Source organism: Nyctereutes procyonoides, unplaced genomic scaffold, assembly GCF_905146905.1.
Source record: "Nyctereutes procyonoides isolate TBG_1078 unplaced genomic scaffold, NYPRO_anot_genome, whole genome shotgun sequence".
Lineage (NCBI taxonomy): Eukaryota > Metazoa > Chordata > Mammalia > Carnivora > Canidae > Nyctereutes > Nyctereutes procyonoides.
The window spans coordinates 64,393,865-64,413,332 of record NW_026575146.1 but is presented as its reverse complement, the minus strand read 5'-3'; positions in this window follow the sequence as shown (position 1 = coordinate 64,413,332).

The following is a 19,468-nucleotide window of genomic DNA, read 5'->3' as shown; positions in this document are numbered from 1 at the left end:
GGGGTCCTGAGACTGAGCCCCCTATCGGGCTCCCAGCACGGAGCCCTCCTTCTCCCTCTGTCTCTGCCTCTCTCTGTGTGTCTCTCATAAATGAATGAATGAATGAATGAATGAATGAATGAATGAAATCTTTTAAAAAGCCACTTGTTTTAAAGACATCATCTAGTAAGTCCAGAACCTGTGTTTCTTCAAGGATGGCTTCTGGAGATTTTATTTTGTTGTTTTGAACATGTCCTTAGTTTCTGTGTATGCTTTGTGATCTTTTGTTGGAAATTGGGTGGAAGGGAAAACAGCCACCTCTCCTTGTCTTTGCAGACAAACCTGGAAGAATTTGGTAATTAGCAAAGCATGTCCTTAGCCTTGAGATCTGTCCGACATGAAACTAATACATTCTCGAGGTTTTTTTCTGACATGCATATTGCTTCAGCCATATGTGTGCAAATTTTCCCTCCAATTTCTCCAGAATAAATGACTGCTCTTAAATATGTTAACTTCCCAAAGGGTCTCACCAAAGCCTCTTAGGGCCTTAGACGTTCTTTTGCCCATAATTCTTGCTGCAGTGTCCATGGTTCTGCATTTTCATGTGTTATTGTGTCCTCCACTACCTTCAGTGACTTCTGCAAATTCTGAGCTATGCTGTTCCCTCTCTGCGCTCTGACTCAGGCATGACAAACCAGTCAGTCAGGTAGCCCACAGGCTAGTCCTTCTGGCTTGAGGGAGGGAATAGAGGATTGGTTTACTTCCTCTAAAACAGGCTATGCACCTGGGAGAAGATGGGGTGAGAATGAGTTTAAAATGCCACAACATTTCCTACCATTTCAGTGTGTTTTTTTCTTCACTGGGCATTTGCTTGGTTGTGGTAGTTCAGTTTCCAGAGCTCCTATAAAATTACATTAATCGGTCTCTAATTGTATTTTTAATGTTTCCTTGGGAAGATGAGGGCCTGGAGCTTCCTAGTCTGCCATCTTGTTAACACTGATTTATGTCAGCCATTCTAGTTGGTATAGTTATATTTTCTTGTAATTTTAATTTGTATTTCTATAATTAATAATGTTGAACATGTTTTCATGTGCTTATGTATCATCATCATTTCCTAGTTAATGAAATCTCTATTCATATATTTTGCCCATTTTCTAGTTGGCTTGTTTTTCTAATTTCAGAATTTTAAAATATATTGTAGATAGGAATCTTTTATTGAGTACATCATTACTAAGTATATTTTCCCATCGGTAGCTTGTCTTCTCTTCCTTTAACAGGGTCTTTCACTAAAGCAAACTTTCTTATTTTGATAAACTCTAATTTATCATTTTTTAAATTATTTTTATCAACATATTTAAGAATTATTTGCCTAGCCCTAGATCTCAAAGATTTTATCCTATATTTTGATGGATATAAAATCCAATATAAAACTATGAAATGTTACAAACATTTCATAGTTTTATATTTTACATTTTAGTCCATTATCCACTTTGAGTTAATTTTTATGGAAAGTGTGAGGTTTGGGTTGATTTTATTTTTGTATTTTGCCATTCCTTTACTTTTCTACATAGTCTATAATGAGTTTGTCTAAGTCTTCAAAACATACATCTGGGATTTTGATAGGGATTGTATAGATCATTTCGGAAAGAATTGATATCTTCACTATTTTGTGTAACCAGAACATTTAAAAAATCTTATTTATTTCTCTTAGCAGAATACTCTCTAGCTCCATCCATGTCATTGCAAATGGCAAGATTTCATTCTTTTATGGCTGAATATATTCCATTGTTTATGTATACCCCACATCTTCCTTATCCATTCATCAGTCAATGGACATTTGGGCTGTTTCCATAATTTGGCTATTGTAGATGATGCTGCTATAAATATTAGGGTTATTGTATCCCTCTGAATTAGTATTTTTCTAACCTTTCAGTAAATGCCTAGTGGCACAATTGCTGGATTGTAGGGTAGTTCTATTTTAATTTTTGAGGACGCCCTCCACACTGTTTTCCAGAGAGTCTGCACCGGTTTGCATTCCCACCAACACTGCAAGGGATTTTCCTTTTTTCCTCATCTTTGCCAACACGTTTTGTTTCTTGTGTTGTTGACTTTAGCCATTCTGACAGGTGTGAAGTGGTATCTCATTGGAATTTTTTTCCATTGGAGTTTTTTTTTTAAGATTTTATTTATTTATTCACGAGAAACACAGAGAGAGGCAGAGACACAGGTAGAGGGAGAAGCAGGCTCCATGTATGGAGCTCGACATGGGACTTGATCCTGGGTCTCCAGGATCTGAAAGCAGCGATAAACCGCTGAGCCACTGGGGCTGCCCTCTGTTGGGAGTTTTGACTTGTATTTACCTGATGATGAGTGATGTTAAGCATTTTTTTCATGTGTCTGTTGGATATCTTTTTTTTTTTTAAAGATTTTATTTTATTGATAGAGAGAGTGGGGGTGGCAAGGGACAGAGGGTGAGGGAGAGGGAGTCCCAAGCAGGCTCCACACTCCACACAGAGTCTGATGAGGTGTTCAATCTCATGACCCTGAGATCGTGACCTGGACCAAAATCAAGAGTCAGATGTTTAACCTACTGAGCCACCCAAGCACCTCCATCTGGATGTCTTCTTTGGAGAAATGTCTGTTCATGTGTTCTGCCCATTTTCTATTGGAATATTTGTTTTGTGGATGTTGAGTTTTGTAAGTTCTTTATATATTTTGGATACTAACCCTTTGTTGAATAGATCTCTTGCCAATATATATCCCCATTCAGTAGACTGCCTTTTAGTTTTGTTGATTGTTTCCTTCACTGTCCAGAAGATTTTGTTTTTATGAAGTCCTAATAGTTTATTTTTGTTTTTATTTCCCTTGCCTCAGGAGACATATGTATAAAGAAGTTGCTACAGCCAGTGTCAAAGAAGTTACTGCTTCTATTCTCCTCTAGGATTTTTATGGTTTCAAGCCTCTCATTTTGGTCTTTAATCCATTTTGAGTTTATTTTTGTGTATGGTATAAGAACGTGGTACAGTTTAATTCTTTGCTGCCCAGTTTTCTCAACATCATTTTTTTTTCTAGCATCATTTGTTGAAGGGACTGTCTTTCCCATTGGAAATTCTTTCCTGCTTTGCCAAAGATTAGTTGACCATATAGTTGTGGGTCCATTTCTGGGTTTTCTCTTCTGTTCTGCTGATCTACGTGTTTATTTTTGTGCCAGTGCCATGCTGTCTTTTTTTTTTTTTTGAAGATTTATTTATCTATTTGAGAGAGAGAGAGCGCACACACATGAGTGGGAGGAGGGACAGAGGGAGAAGGAAAGAGAGAATTCCCAAGTAGACTCTCCACTGAGCACAGAGCCTGACATGGGGCTCAATCCCATGACCTGAGATCATGATTTGAACTGAAATTACAAGTCAGACACTTTTTTTATTATTTTTTTAATAAATTAATTTTTATTGGTGTTCAGTTTACCAACATACAGAATAACACCCAGTGCTCATCCCGTCAAGTGTCCCCCTCAGTGCCCGTCACCCATTCACCCCCACCCCCCGCCCTCCTCCCCCTCCACCACCCCTAGTTCATTTCCCAAAGTTAGAAGTCTTTATGCTCTGTCTCCCTTTCTGATATTTCCCACACATTTCTTCTCCCTTCCCTTATATTCCCTTTCACTATTATCCATATTCCCCAAATGAATGAGAACATACACTGTTTGTCCTTCTCCGATTGACAAGTCAGACACTTAACAAACTGAGCCACCCAGGCAACCTAATAGCACTCTGTCTTGATTACTAAAGCTTTGTAATATAACTTGAAGTGTGGAGCCATGATTCCTCCAGATTTGCTTTTCATTTTCAATGTTGCTTTGGCTATTTGTGGTCTTTTGTGGTTCCATATAAAATTTAGGGGATGCCTGGATGGCTCAGCAGTTGGGCATCTGCCTTTGGATCTGGGATCGAGTCCTACATTGGGCTCCCTGCAAGGAGCCTGCTTCTCCCTCTGCTTATGTCTCTGCCTCTGTGCATCTCTCATAAATAAATAAACAAATCTTAAAATAAAATAAAGATGAAATAAAATTTAGGATTGTTTATTCTAGTTCTGTAAAAAATGCTGCAGGTCTTTCGGTAGAGATTGCATTAACTCTGTAGATTGTTGTGGGTAGTATAGACATTTTAACAATATTTTTCTTCCAATCCATGAGCATGGAATGGCTGTCCTTTTTTTTTTTTAAGATGCATTTATTTTAGAGAGAGAGAGAGAATGTGAGTGGGGGGGGAAGGGGGAGAAGGAGAGGGGGTAGAGAGAGAGAATCTTCAGCAGGCTCCATGCCCAGCATTGAGTCCAACATAGGGCTTGATCTCACAACCCTGAGATCATGACCTGAGCTGAAATCAAGAATCAGATGCTTACAAAATCTTAACACTATTTTTTCACTCTTTACCTTTTGTGTTTTGATTTGAATATTTTCTGTTGATTTGCATTGAGTTTTCTATTCTTTCCTCTGCTTGTATAATGCTGGTACGTCCGTTGAAAGATTTTTTTTTCTTCTCTGATGTATATTTTATTTCTAGTGTTTCTTTTTGGCTCTTTTTGAGGAAAAGAAGTTTTCAACTGTATGCTAAAATTCCCCACTGTTCCTGTTGTCCTCTCTTTCCACTAGATTCCTTAAAATAGTCGTCGTAGTTATTTTAGTTCCTGTTTGTTCTACTATTGGGGCCAAGAATCTTTCCTGTGTTGAACTTGACAGCTGTAGAGGCCACTGCCTCCCATTTCTTGTAAGACCCTGAGTGTCTCAGAGCCCCTTCAGCCCTCCCACTGTGCCCAGACTTCAGCAAACGCTGCCTGCCCCCTTGGCCAATTTTCTTGGCTCCCTGACCTAACCCCCACTCTGTGGGCCACCACTGCCCCATACCCAGTGTGATGGTCAGAGTTCCTGTGGAGTTCTTCTGGTTTGTTTGTTTGTTTGTTTTTTTAGGAGTCTGTGAGTGTCTGTGCCTCAGAGGGAGTCTCGTTTGGTTCTGTTGCTCGCCCCCAATCTTTCTCAGGAGTACTCAGTGAAAGCCTATTGAAAACAGCTGTGTGATGGCTGTAGGCTCCCTTTATATCTGGGCTGCTGAAGATTCTGAACTGTCAAACCAGCCCCATTTGGCCTTTGGAAAGTCTTCCTACCCATGCTTATGGCACCCTTCTCCTCTTCTTGCTGCTCTTCCAATAATAAAATAACTGGAATGCCTTTTCTTTGAAGAGGACTCTGTCACTTTTTGTATTTTAGCTTTAGGTTTCTTGGTGACCTCAGCTTTCTGATGAGCTAAGCCACCATTTTGTTGTTGTTATTGTTTCAATTTTTTGCTTAAATTCTGGTTACTTAACATATAGTGTAATATTGGTTTCAGGAGTAGAATTTAGTGATGCATCACTTACATACAACACCCAGTGCTCTTTACATCACATGCCCTCCTTAATGCCCATCCTCCAATTACCCCATCCCCCCATGCACCTCCCTCTGTCACTCCTTAGTTTGCTCTCTATGGTTCAGAGTCTCTTACGGTTTGCTTCCCCTCTCACTTTTTTTCCTTCCCATCATTTTTTTTAACCTATAATTTTGTAGAGTATCTGGATTTTGTTGTTATTGATCTTAAGGGTAGGAGGGATGGTTCTCCATGACTTTATGTCCTAAGCAGGAGTGGGCGCTCCTGATGTCTCCCGAGTCTAAGTCCCAGTTGATGCTGAAGTCCAGGCGCTACTGCCACCCTATCATCCTGCCATCTTTCCCTTTAGCGTAAACTGAGGAGGGTCTGGTTGACCTCACTACAACCCTATGAGCCCTAAGAACAGTGGGAAAGCACTATGGAAGGCTGTGGAGGAGTGGCACTGCACTCCACCACAAATACCTCTGCTTCTCTTCTTGCAAAGCAGGGAATTTAAATTCTGCTTACAGATCTCTTGGGAGATTCTTCTGAAATATAGATGTGAATGAGCTCTATAAAATTTACAGTCCACATATATATGTTACTGATAATGCTAGAGTGCTTTTTTTTTTCTGCTGCTGCTTCACTATCCTTGGAGTCCTGGTCTCCTCTCCACTGGTACTTCCATGTTTTGGTTCAGGGCCATCATTTCTCACTTGAAGTTTAGTATCTGATAGATGCCCTGGATGAGCACATTAGGCATCTGTGCTATTCTTATTACGGATGTGGTCTATGGATTCCCGCTACCACCTCTTACCAGCTGTGTGGTGTTAGAGAAATAGTGCAACATCCAAAAGCCCTGATTTCTTTATTTGTAAACTGGGAATAAAAAGTAGCATATAATCCCACAGAATAATTGTAAGAATTAAATACTGTGTTTGCCACACATGTCTGTCACATTGGAAGTGACCTGCCCAAGGCCATGTGGTCAGTTTGCATCAGGACTAGGCTGGAGTCCACATCTGGGAAGCCTACAGCATCATTTGGAATCACTGAGTTCTGTGGTCTCTGATCGGCTTCCCTGGGCTCTCTGCCCCACCTTTGCCTCGTGTTCCAAAAGACCATGCTTTTTAGGTCTTTCTCCTGCCCCCAAACCTTTGCTGGTTCTTCAATGCAGGAGTCTCTCTGGCTTAATTATCTTAGCTTTCAAGTCCCCTGACAGTCCTGCACAAAACTTACCTGTCCGTTAAGCATGCTTTGTTGTTAGGGTTAGTCCACGCATGCTCTGGCTGTGTCTCGAACAGTCCGCAAGCTAAGGTCAGGCAAAGACAGAGAAGCCTGTCATGGGTTGTGTGGGAGAGAGCATTTCTAGGGGAGAAATAATGGGAGCAGAGGCCAGGAGGCAGGTAAGCAAGGGGGCGTGTGTGGGAAGCAGGGAGTAGGCTGCGGGGGTGCATGAAAGATGTGTGTCATGGAAGGTGAGGCTAGAGTATCACCCTCAGCTGGACTGTTTGGACCATAAGTGCAGGTCTAGGATACCCAGCTTTTAATAGTAGGTGAAGAGGGCGTGGTCTGAAAGGAAGATACGTGGCCCTCTGTATTCTCCAGGTTTTGCACCAACCTTCTCAGAGGTCACTCAGCCAGAGTAGATTCTAGATGTCCCCCTCCTCCTTTGTTCATATCGTGGGCTCTGTGAGGCCCAGCCTCACCCACCATCAGAAAGATAATGTCTGTACACTCACATTGCTGAGACACTGTGACCTGAAGACCGAAGAATGGCACAGACTATGACCAGAAGGTCTCAGCTTCTCCTGCCTGTCCACATAGATCTCTCTATGCCTCAGTTGTAAATTGGGGCTAGCAGCACCTGCTTTGGAGGGGCCCTATGTGGATTAAATGAGATAATGTAAGAAAAACGCACAGCATAGGGTCTGGCATGGAGCCAGCTTCCAGGAAAGTCTTCTGCTCTGGGCTTCCCATGGCCAGTCTCCCCTCCAGCATGTCCCACTCACAGTGTAGCTCGAGTGCATGAACCAGCTGCTCTCCCCATGTTCAGTGTGTGGGCATTGCCTGACAGGGAAGCTACTCCATTCCTGCCTTCAAGAAATCACACGTGACCCATGCGCAGAGCAGAACTGAGATGACTGGCTCTCCAGGTTTCTAGCTCAATTGGGAGCATGTAGAGCCTTCCTTCCTCTGCGGTCTCGATAGATTTGCTAGAATGGCAGTGTGACACAAAGGAAGGCCCAGTCTGCATCTAGTGACTTCTGTGACAGCTCTGTGAGTCACTGCTGGGGAACTTGGGCAGATCTCTCCACTTCTCCTATTTCTTCACTGAAGTTGGGTTGATGTCAGGGCTCAGTGAGGGAATACAGGAAAAGTGCTGCATGTTGGCTGGCCCAGCATCCAGTGGGGCGGCCTTCTCCCAGGCAGATTCCCCGTGAGCCCGGACTGCGTCAGAGAGGGGTGGTCAGGATGGTCAGAGGCTCTGTGGTGATCTGGGGTCTTGCTGTGACCTGGACCTCTGTGATGGGGAAGGGGTTCTGTGACTTCCAGGTGCTATGTGGCTGCCCATTTGGGGCAGAGGCAGGGGAACGGGCTCCTTGGCTCTGTGTGAGGAAGGTTCTACAGGGCATCTAGCACAGCACTGTCCAGTAGAAACAAAATGTGAACCACATGTGTAAGTTCACATTTTCTAGTAATCACATTAAAAAGAGTAGTAAGAAAAAGGTGGAAATTTTAATGTATTTTATTTATACCAGTGTATCTAGAATATTGTTTTAATATGTAACCAATGTAAAAATATTATTAATGAGGTATTTTATGCTCTTTTTTTCATATTCAGTCCAAAATCCCATGAGTGTTTTCCATGTAAATCTTAATTAGGCCTAGCCACATTCCAGTGCTCAATAACCATCACGTGGCTATTGGCTACCATATTGGACAGATCCAGCCTTGAGATCTGGCCTCGGGAACAGAGCCATGCTGCCATCTGGTGGTTACACTATCAAATAGCTTTCAGTGCTCCTGGATAAATACAGAGGAGTGGAATTGCTGGGTCATGTAGTAAGTGAATGTTTAACTTTATACAAGAAACTGGTATACTGTTTTCTAAACTACTTGTATCATTTGGCATGGCCACTAGCAGTGAGAGCTCCAGTTGCACTACATCCTTTCCAACAGTTGGTACAGATGGTCTTTTTAATTTAATTTCAGCTATTCTAGTAGTATCTCATTGTGGTCTGGACTGCCCTTCAACTGATGCTGCACACTGTCCATGTGCTTCTTTGCTGTTTGTATACATTCTTAGGGGAAGTACATTTCCAAATCTTCTGTCCATTTTTTAATGGAGCTTCTTGTCTTCTTGGGTGATATCTTTGTATGTTCTTAGATACAATCCTTATATATCCTTTGCGAGCATTTTGTGTCTGTGGTCTATTCATAATCTTTTAAGATTTTGCTTATTCATGAGAGATACAGAGGCAGAGACACAGGCAGAGGGAGAAGCAGTTTCCCTGCGGGGAGCCCAGTGCGGGACTCGATCCCAGAACCCAGGATCACGACCTGAGCTGAAGGCAGATGCTCAACCACTGAGCCACCCAGGAGTCCCTGTCTATTCATAATTTTATCAGTGTCTTTTGATGAACAAATATTTTCAATTTTGATGGAGTGATTTTCTGGTTTTCCTCTCTGTTGTCCTTGGGTTGCGTCATCACTCTGGGGCAAGAAAACCTTTGTTCTGGTTCTCACTGTGTTGGGTGGAATGCTTCTGCATTGGTTCTGGGCTGCAGCTGTTGTCTGAGGCCATGGTTTCCATTAACTCCTCCTTCTCAGAGTCCTCTGTTTTCAGAGTTGTCACCTTTTTTGGTCAAGAGATAATATTCTCTTTTTTTCAGGTTTCATGTTATAATTTTTAAAATTGATAGTCATTGCCCCAAAACCATCAGGAACACACCTGAGTCAGAGTCATATTTGTTACTCTGCAAAAGTGGAGAACAGAGATCATATGGAACTGCATGGGGCATCTCAGGCTGGGGCAGGGTGTGGGCTGGGAGGGGAGGCCTGGGGGCTGGAGTTGGTCATAGATGGTATTGGCAGGGATTATTCAGAACTTATAAATTAGAGACTTGACTATAACAAATAGTGTTCTATTTTTTAGAATGCACAAGTCTCTAGGTCACTCTTGGGCTCATTCATCTGTGGTTCTATCTTAGAATACATGTGGGGTCAGAACAAACTGGTGTTACAGAGTTGCAGAGTTAGTAATGGACATCGTAGTTTGGGTTTGGTAGTTTCTTTTGTGAGTCAGAGTGTGTTTTGCAAGCTGTGCTTTCTTCATTTTTATCTATTATGGAATTCCTGTGGAGTTTTTTTAAAAGATTTTATTTATTTATTTGAGAGGGAGCGAGAGAGAGCACATGTGAGCAGAGGGAGCAGCAGAGGGAGAGGGAGAAGCAGACTCCTCACTGAGCAGGGAACCTGATGCTCCTTGGACCCTGAGATCATGACCTGAGCTGAGGACAGATGCTTCACTGACTGAGCCACCCAGGCGCCCCTCCTGTGGAGTTTTGGTTACTGAAGTGCAGGGCTCAGGAATATAAGATTAAGAAAACAAAAATAAGTGGTAAAGACCCAGAGGTTGGTAGAGGCTACTGGGGCAAGTGGATGGCTATTTGGAAAAAAATATATTCACATCTCTACTATCTGTATTCATGATTCACCCCATATATAATGGATTATAAGTAAAGTATCTAAATGAATTAGAAGAAAATATGGGAGAATATTTTTAATGTCAATGTGAGGAAGGTATGTCTAATAGTCACAAAAGCTAGGATACATTTATACAACAAAAGATTAGAAATAGTAATATATTAAAATATATAAAAATATATAAATATATGTGTGTATATATTTCTTGTTGCTAGTGCTTTTGGAATCATACTCATGAAATTGTGGCTAAAACCAATGTCATGAAACTTTCCCCAACATTTTCTTCTAAAAGTTATACCTTTTTAGTTGTTATGTTTAGATAGCTGATCTACTTGAGTTAATATTTGTATGTGGTATGAGGTAAGGATACAATTTCATTCTTTTGAATGTGGATATTTAGTTTTTCCAGCACCATTTGGAGAAAATATTATCCTTTCTTCATTGAATGGTCTTGGCACCCCTGTCAAAAATCAATTGATTATATATGTGAAGGTCTATCTCTGGACTCTACTCTGTTCCATTCCAGTAATCTCCACCTGTCCTTCTGCCAGTACCAAATGATTTAGTTACTGTAGCTTTGTAGCAAATTTTGAAGTTGAAGTTGAGAAGTATGCATCCTTCAACTTTATTCTTATTTATTTTAAAGACAATTCATGAGAGACAGAGAGAGAGAGAGGCAGAGACACAGGCAGAGAGAAAAGCAGGCTCCCCATGGGACCCTGGGATCATGCCCCAAGCCGAAGGCACATAGATGCTCAACCACTCAGGTGTCCATCCCCTTCCTTTTCAAAGGTCAGTTTTTATGGGTATAGAATTATTGGTTAACAGTTTTTTCTTTTAGCACTTTGAATTTTCGACCCACTGCCTTCTGCCTTCCAATGTTTCTGATGAAAAATTGATTTATAATCTTACCAGGAATTTCTCATATGTGATGAGTTGCTTCCCTTTGTTCTTTCATAATTATTTGTCTTTTTCTTTTGACAGTTTAATTATAATGTATCTTATGTGGGTCTTTTTGTGTTTATCCCACTTAGAGTCCATTAAGCTTTATATTTTCTCTTTTATTGATATTTTCATTTTGTTCATACCTTGTTTTCCTGTCCTTGTTCATGTTTTCCTTTAGCTCTTTGAATATCTATCTTCAAGACAATTTTTAACAAGTATTTGTCTAGTGAGTTTGATGCCTGTGTTTCTTCAGGGCCACTTTCTGTTGATTAATGTTGTTCTCTAAAATGGGCATATTTTCTTTTTCTTTATGTGTCTTGTGATTTGTTGTTGAAAATCAGACATTTGGATCTTATAATATGGTAACTCTGAAAATCATATCCTCTTTCTTCCCTAGAGTTTGCTCAAGAAAACCCTGTTCTGCTAGTCAAAGGACTGAAAAAAATATGGCTTGAGAGGATAGCAAAACAGTTTTAACAATATATACCTTACCCCAGCCAAACACCATTAAGACTCTCCTCCACCATGGAGTTAGTGGTCTGAGCAAGAAGTTGATCTTCCATTCCATGTAGCAGGAGGTGGCATTCTTATCTCACTATTTATCCTTTATTTTTGAAGGATAAATTCACAAGGTAAAGAATTATAGTTTAGTATTTTATTTCTATCAACACTTTATATATTTCTTTTTCTTTTTAAGATTTTATTTATTTATTCGTGAGAGACAGAGAGAGAGAGAGAGAGAGAGAGAGAGAGGCAGAGACACAGGCAGAGGGAGAAGCAGGCTCCATGCAGGCAGCCTGATGTGGGACTTGATCCCGGGACTCTAGGATCATACCCCAGGCCAAAGTCAGGCTCTAAACCACTGAGCCAACCAGGGATCCCCAACACTTTATATATTTCAAGTCACTTTCTTCTTGCTTACATGGTTCCTTGAAGAGAAGTCATATGTAATTCTTGTCTTTTTCCCTCTGGCCTCTTTCAGAATTTTTTTCTTCATCTTTGATTTTCTTTAATTTTAATTACAGTACCTCATGCTTCCACAGGGCAGAGGATGAAATATTAGCTCCTTACTTGGTCACCCTGACACCACCGACAAAAATTTAAAGCAGCAACATAAAAATGCTTCATTAAGAAATTACAAATTCTCTTAAGGCAAATTAAAAAAAAAAAAACAGAAAATCTCAGCAGAAAAATTCAGAATCACAAAAAAAAAAAAAACCCAAGAAATTATTGAACTGAAATACAATAACTGAAATTAACAACTCATTGATGGGCAGAACAGTCTGCATGTTAGAAGGAAGAATTAATGAAGTCAATGAAAGATAAATAGGAATTACACAGTCTGAACAACACAGAGAAAATAGAAATGAAAATATAAATAGAAAAGAATGAGCAAGGTCTCAATTCTTTGGGATAATAACAAAAAACCTTGGTGGTAAGCAATTAAGAGGAAGCGGATAGCCATATAAAAGCAAGAAGCTAATTATAGGCCAGATAGTTTACTAGAGAAAACCAGAGGGAAAACCAGCTCTGAAGAAGCTTTCAGGGGTTAGAGCAAATTGCAAATACTGGCCCCAAAAAATAACTCTTCCTGAATTTAATTATATCTGCTGTGCAGCAGTTTTTCCCGCAGGAATTTGTTGAAAACAATAGAGTGACAAATAGCAATTAGTGGAGTTTAATGGATGGGTGTAATGCCAGTCAAGGGGAACAGCATAACAAAGAGATTGGCAAAGCTTTTCCTTTTCAGCAGTTAACTTCCTAAAACTTTTGTTATCCCAGGGTAACTGTGTGAATGCCCAGGACAATACCCTCTGAGGAGTGACATCAGAGTCTTCAAAGTTCAGAAGCAATAGAATAATCTACTCATTAAATTTATCTAGCCAAATCACTAAACAAATAAACAAGTAAACAACAACAAAAGCCATAGAGAGGAGGTAGGGTAATTAACATTCACTTATTACAATATATTACCTAAAGTGTTCAGTTTTAAACAAAAAAAATTATAAAACTTGTAAAAAATATTACTATGACCCATACACAGAAAAAAATAGCAAGGAAAAAACTGAGAGAAACTAGATGTCAGATTTAGCAAAGACTTCAAAGCAGTCATTATAAATATGTTCAAAGAACTAAAGAAAAAAACTATGCTTAAAGGAAACTATGATGGCAATGTCATCAAATAGAAAATATCTATAAAGAGAAAGAAATTATTAAAAATGACCACATAGAAATTCTGGAGTTGAAAAGTCCAATAGGGAGAATGTAAAATTTATTAGAAGGACTCGACAATACATTTCAACTGGCAGAAGAATCAGCAAACTCAGAAATATATTTATAGGGGTTATGCAATCTGAGTAGCAGAGAGAGAAAAGGATGAAGAAAAGTGAACAAAGCCTTAGAGAAACATTGAACACCATTAAGTACACAAAAATATGCATAGTACAAGTACCAGAAGAGAAGTGAGACAGAAAGAAGCAGAAAACAATTAGGAGAAATGGCTGAAAACTTTCCAAGTTCGATGAAGAACATGTATTCACATAACCAAGAGGCTTAACGAACTCCTAGTAGGAGATTCTTACCAACTACAAAATAGCCAAAATCTTGAATGACAAAGACAAAAATTAGAAAGCAGCAGCCCCCTACCCCAACTCATTACGTGTAAAGGAACAGCAATAAGATCTAACTAGGGGACTTATCAGTAGTAATACTGGAGGTCAGAACAATTTAACACATTCAAAGAAAGTGTCAAAGGAAAAAAACCTGTGGCCAAGGTGAAAGAGGTTGCTGCCTGGGTTCTCCTCTAGGATTCTGATGGATTCCTGTCTCATATTTAGGTCTTTCATTGATTTTTACTTTTGTGTATGGTATAAGAAAGCAGTCCAGTTTCACTCTTCTACATGTGCCTGTTCAGTTTTCCCAACACTATTTATTGAAGAGACTGCCTTTTTTCCAGTGGATATTCTTCCCTATTTTGTTGAAGATGAGTTGACCACATCACTGAGGGGCAGTTTCTGGGTTCCCTATTCTGTTCCATTGATCTGTGTGTCTTTGTGGCAGTACCATACTGTCTTGATCACTATAACTTTGTAATATAACTTAAAATCTGGAACTGTGATACCTCCATATTTGGTTTTCTTTTTTAATATTATTTTGTCTATTTGGGGTCTTTTCTGGTCCCATACAAATTTTAGGATTGTGTGTTCCAGCTCTGTGAAAATGTTCATGGTGTTTTGATAGGGATTGCATTGAATGTGTAGATTGCTCTGGGTAGCATAGACATTATAACAATATTTATTTCCCAATCCATGAACATGGAATGGTTTTTTTTTTTTGAACATGGAATGTTTTTCCATTTCTTTGAAGGCTTTCTTTTATATGGAATGTACAGAATTGGTTAATCCATAGATTAGCTAATAGTCTAATAGCTAATAGACTATCCATAGAGATAGAAAGTAGGCTAACATAGGCCCAGCAGCAGTAAATTTTATTTGTGAATCTGAATGAGCCTCAAGGTGCCTGAATATTTTGTAAAATATTATTTTGAGTGTTTCTGCAAGGGTGTTTTTGAATGAGATTAATGTTTTCCTTGGAAGAGTAAAGAAGATTGCCGTTCATAATGTGGGTGGGCCTCATCCAGTCAGTTGGAGGCTTACACAGAAACAAAATCCTGATCTTCACCAAGTAGGAGGGAATTCTATGGCAGATTGCCTTCACATTCCATCTACATTACCAGCAATTCTGTCTACTGGACTTCAGACTGGAACTATACCACCGACTCTCCTGGGACTTGAGCCTTCTGGTACCCACTGCATAGTTTGAACTTTCCAGCCTCCATAATTATGTGAATCAATTTCTTCTGTGCAATGTGTGGGTGTGTATACATAAACGTACATATACATACATATCCTATTCTAGAGAGCTCTAATAATGATTTCTGTAATGATAATGGTTCTGGAGAAATAGAATATTTTTCTTCCTTTTTAAATTGAGTTAAAATATGCATAAAAATTTACCACCTCCACAGTTTTTAAGTGTACAGTTCAGTGTATTAAATATACTCACAGTTTTCTTTAAAGATTTTATTTATTTATTCATGAGAGACACACACAGAGAGAGAGGCAGAGACACAGGCAGAAGGAGAAGCAGGCTTCATGTAGGGAGCCTGACGTGGGACTCGATCCCGGGACTCCAGGATCACGCCCTGGGCTGAAGGCAGGTGCTAAACCGCTGAGCCATCTAGGGATCCCCACTCACATTGTTTTACAGCTGTCACCACCATCCAAACCTATGACTTTTATAAATGAGACTCTGTACGTGTAAAACAATGACCCCCCCCAAAAAAAACAATGACCCTCTTCTCCTCTCCCCCTAGCCTTTGAAAACCACCATTACGCCTTCTGTCTTTATGATTTTTGACTATTCTAAGTACCTCATATAGGTAGAATCATATAGTATTTGTCTTTCTGTGAATAGCTTATTTCACTTAGCACAATGTCCTCAAGTTTCATCCCTGTTGCAGCACATTGCAGAATTTTCTTCCTTTTTAAAGCTGAATAATGTTCCATTGTATGTATGGATCATGTTTTGCTTATCAGTTCATCAGTTGATGGAATCTTGGGTTGCTTCCGTGTTTTGGCTATTGTGAATGTTGTTGCTATAAAAATTGGTATGCAAATATCTCTCCAAGACCCTGCTTTCATTTCTTTTGGTTAGGTACTTAGAATGGAATTTCTGGGTAATGTGGTAATTCTATTTTTAGTTTTTTGAGGAACTTCCATACCGTTTTCCATAGTGGCTGCACCACATTGCAGTGGGGTGCCAGGGTTTCAATTTACCCATATGCTTGACAATACTTGTCATTTTCTGTTAGGTTTTTGTTTGTTTGTTCTGTTTTGTTTTTTTTTTTAGTAGGCATCCTAAGGATGCAGGGTGGCATTGCATTGTAGTTTTGATTAGCATTTCCCGAATGATTAGAGATATTGAGTATCTTTTCACGTGCTTATTGGTCATTTGTATATCTTCCTTCGAGAAGTGTTTATTCAAGTTCTCCACCAAGTTTTGAGTTGAGATTTGTTGTTGCTGCTGAGTTTTAGGGGTGTATATTGTGAATATTAATCTTTAGGCAGATATATGACTTGCAAATATTTCCTCCCACTAGGCAGCATTTTTACTGTGTAGATAGTGTTTCTTGAAGCACACAATTAAAAAATTTTCATGAAGCTCAGTTTGTCTATTTTTTCTTTTATTGCCTACACCAAGAAATCATTGCTAAATCTAATCTGGGTTTTTTTTTTCTTTATTATTTTAGATTCTTAGGTCCTTTTTGAGCTATTTCCCTGATCTATTTTGATTTACTCTTGTATATGGTGTTAGGTAAATGTGCATATGGATATCCAGTTTTCGCAGCACTATTTGTTGAAAAGACTGTTCTTTTCCCATTCACTGGTTTTTGCACCCATGTCAAAAATCATCTGATAATATATGAAGGAGTTTATTTTAGGCTTTTACTTTATTTTATTCCAACATAGTTAAAGACAGTGTTAGTTTCAGGTGTAAAATATAGTGATTCAACATTTCCATACAATATGTGGTGCTCATCACAAAAAGTGCATTCCTTAATCCGCATCTTCTATTTTTCCCTAGCCCCCCACCCACTTCCCTTCTGCTAACCAACACTGTGTTCTCTGTAGTTAAGAGTCTGTTTCTTGGGCAGCCCTGGGTGGCTTAGCCGTTTAGTGCCACCTTCAGCCCAGGGCCTGATCTTGGAGACCCGGGATTGAGTCCCACATCGGGCTCCCTTCATGGAGCCTGCTTCTCCCTCTGCCTGTGTCTCTGCCTCTGTGTGTGTGTGTGTGTGTGTGTGTGTGTGTCTCATGAATAAATAAATAAAATCTTTAAAAAAAAAGTCTGTTTCTTGTTTTATCTCTCTCTTTTTTCCTTGCTTATGTGTTTTGTTTATTAAATTCCACATATGAATGAGATCATATCGTATTTGTCTTTCTCTGACTGGCTAATTTCACTTAGCATAATACCCTCTAGCCGAATCCAAGAGGTTGCAAATGGCAAGATTTCATTCTTTTTATGGCTAAATAATATGCCATTATATTCTTTATTCATTCATCTATTGATGGGCACTTGGGCTGTTTCCATAATTTAGCTATTGCAAATAATGCTGCTATAAACATAGTGCATATACTCCTTTGAATTAGCGATTTTTAAAAAATTGGGGGGGGGGGTAAATACCCAGTAGCATGATTACTGGATCATAGAGTAGTTCTCATTTTAACTTTTTTGAGGAAACTCTATACTGTTTTCCAGAGTGGCTGCACCAGTTTGCATTCCCACCAACAGTGCAAGAGGGTTGGTTTCTTTTTCTCTACATCCTCACCAACACTTGATGTTTCTTGTGTTTTTGATTTTAGCCATTCTGACAGGTGCAAGGTGATATCTCCTTGCAGTCTTTATTTGCATTTCCCTGATGCTCAGTGATGTTGAGTAACTTTTCATGTGTCTATTGGTTATCTGTATGTCTTCTTTGAAAAAAAATGTCTATTCATGACTTCTGCCCATTTTATAACTGGGTTATTTGTTTTTTGAGTGTTGAGTTTCATAAGTTCTTTATATATTTTGGATACTAACCCTTTATCAGATACGTCATTTACAAATATCTTCTCCCATTCAGTACAGATTGTCTTTCAGTTTTGTTGATTGTTTCCTTCACTGTGTAGAAGCTTTTTATTTGGATGTGGTCCCATTGGTTTATTTTTGCTTTTATTTCCCTTGCTTCAGGAGACATATCTAGAAAAATGTTGCTGCAGCTCATGTCGGAGACCTTATTACCTGTGCTGTCTTCTAGGATTTTTATAGTTATGGGTCTCATATTTAGGTCTTTCATCCATTTGTGAATTTCTTTATGTGTATATAAGAGAATGGTCCAGTTTCATTCTTTTGCATGTTACTTTCTAGTTTTCCGAACACCATTTGTTAAAGGGACAGTCTTTTTCCCACTGCATATTTTTTTCTTCCTTTGTTGATGATTAACTGACCACATAATTGTGGGTTTATATCTAGGTTCTCTATTCTGTTTCATTGATTGCTTTGGCTATTTGGGGTCTCCTGTGGTTCCCTATAAGTTTTAGGGTTTTTGTTCCAGCTCTGTGAAAAATTCTGTTGGTATTGTCAATTTTGTTGATCCTTTCAAAGAATGATATATTGGTTTCATTGATTATCTCTATTGTTTTCTCTATTCTCTATTTTATTTATCTCTGCTCTAATCATTATTATTTCTTCCCTTCTACTAGCTTGGAGTTTGGTTTGTTCTTTTTCTAGTTCCTTAAGTTGTAAGGTTAGGTTGATGATTTCAGATTTTTCTTTCTTGTTTGTTTTTAATGGCATGGAAGCGCTTATAGCACTTCTAATCTCTCCTTCAATTCTGCTGTTGCTGTGTCCCATAGATTTTGGTTATGTTGTGTTTTTGTTTTTGTTTATCTCCATGTTCTAATTTCCCTTGTGATTTTTTTTGATCCATTGGTTGTTTCAAAGTTTATGGTTTAATTTCTACAGTGTCATGAATTTTTCAACTTTCTTTATGTTATTGATTTCTAATTTATCCTCTTGTGGTTAGAGAAGATACTTTATGCAATATGTATCTTTTAAAATATAATAGATTAAATTGTAGCCTAATGTATGCTCTATCCTGGAAAATGTTCCAGGGGCACTTGAGAAGAATGTGGGCGCTGTTGTTGGTTGAGTGTTCCTTACGTGTCTGTTAGATCTATTTGGTATGATATGTTAAGTCCTCCATTTTCTTATCTTCTAATTTTTGTGCCCATTATTATAATTGGGGGATTGAAGACTCCAATTGTTATTGAAGAACTGTCTATTTCTCCCTTTGATTCTGTCAGTTTTTGCTTCATATATTTTGATGGTCTGTCATTAGGTGTGTAAATGTTTATAATTGTTATATTTTCTTACTGTTTTGAGGCTTTTACTAATATATAATGTCCTTCATTGTCTCTTGTAAACTTTTTAAAAGTAATTCAGGGTAGTTAACATATGGTGTATTATTAGTTTCAGGGTAGAGTTTAGTGATTCATTAGTTGCATACAACACCCAGTGCTCATTACATCAAGTGCCCTCCTTAATGCCTATCACCTAGTTACCCTATCCCGCTCCATCTCCCATATAGCAACCCTGAGTTTGTTTCCTATTGTTAAGTGTCTCTTAAGTTAACCCTCTGTCAGGACACTTGGGTGTTTCAGTGGTTGAGCATCTGCTTTTGGCTCAGGTCATGATCCTGGGTCCTGGGATTGAGTCCCACGTTGGGCTCCCTGCAAGGAGTCTGCTTTTCCCTCTGTCTATGTCTCTGCCTCTCTCATGAATAAAATAAATAAAATCTCTTTAAAAAGTTAACCCCCTCTCTGTGTTTCTAA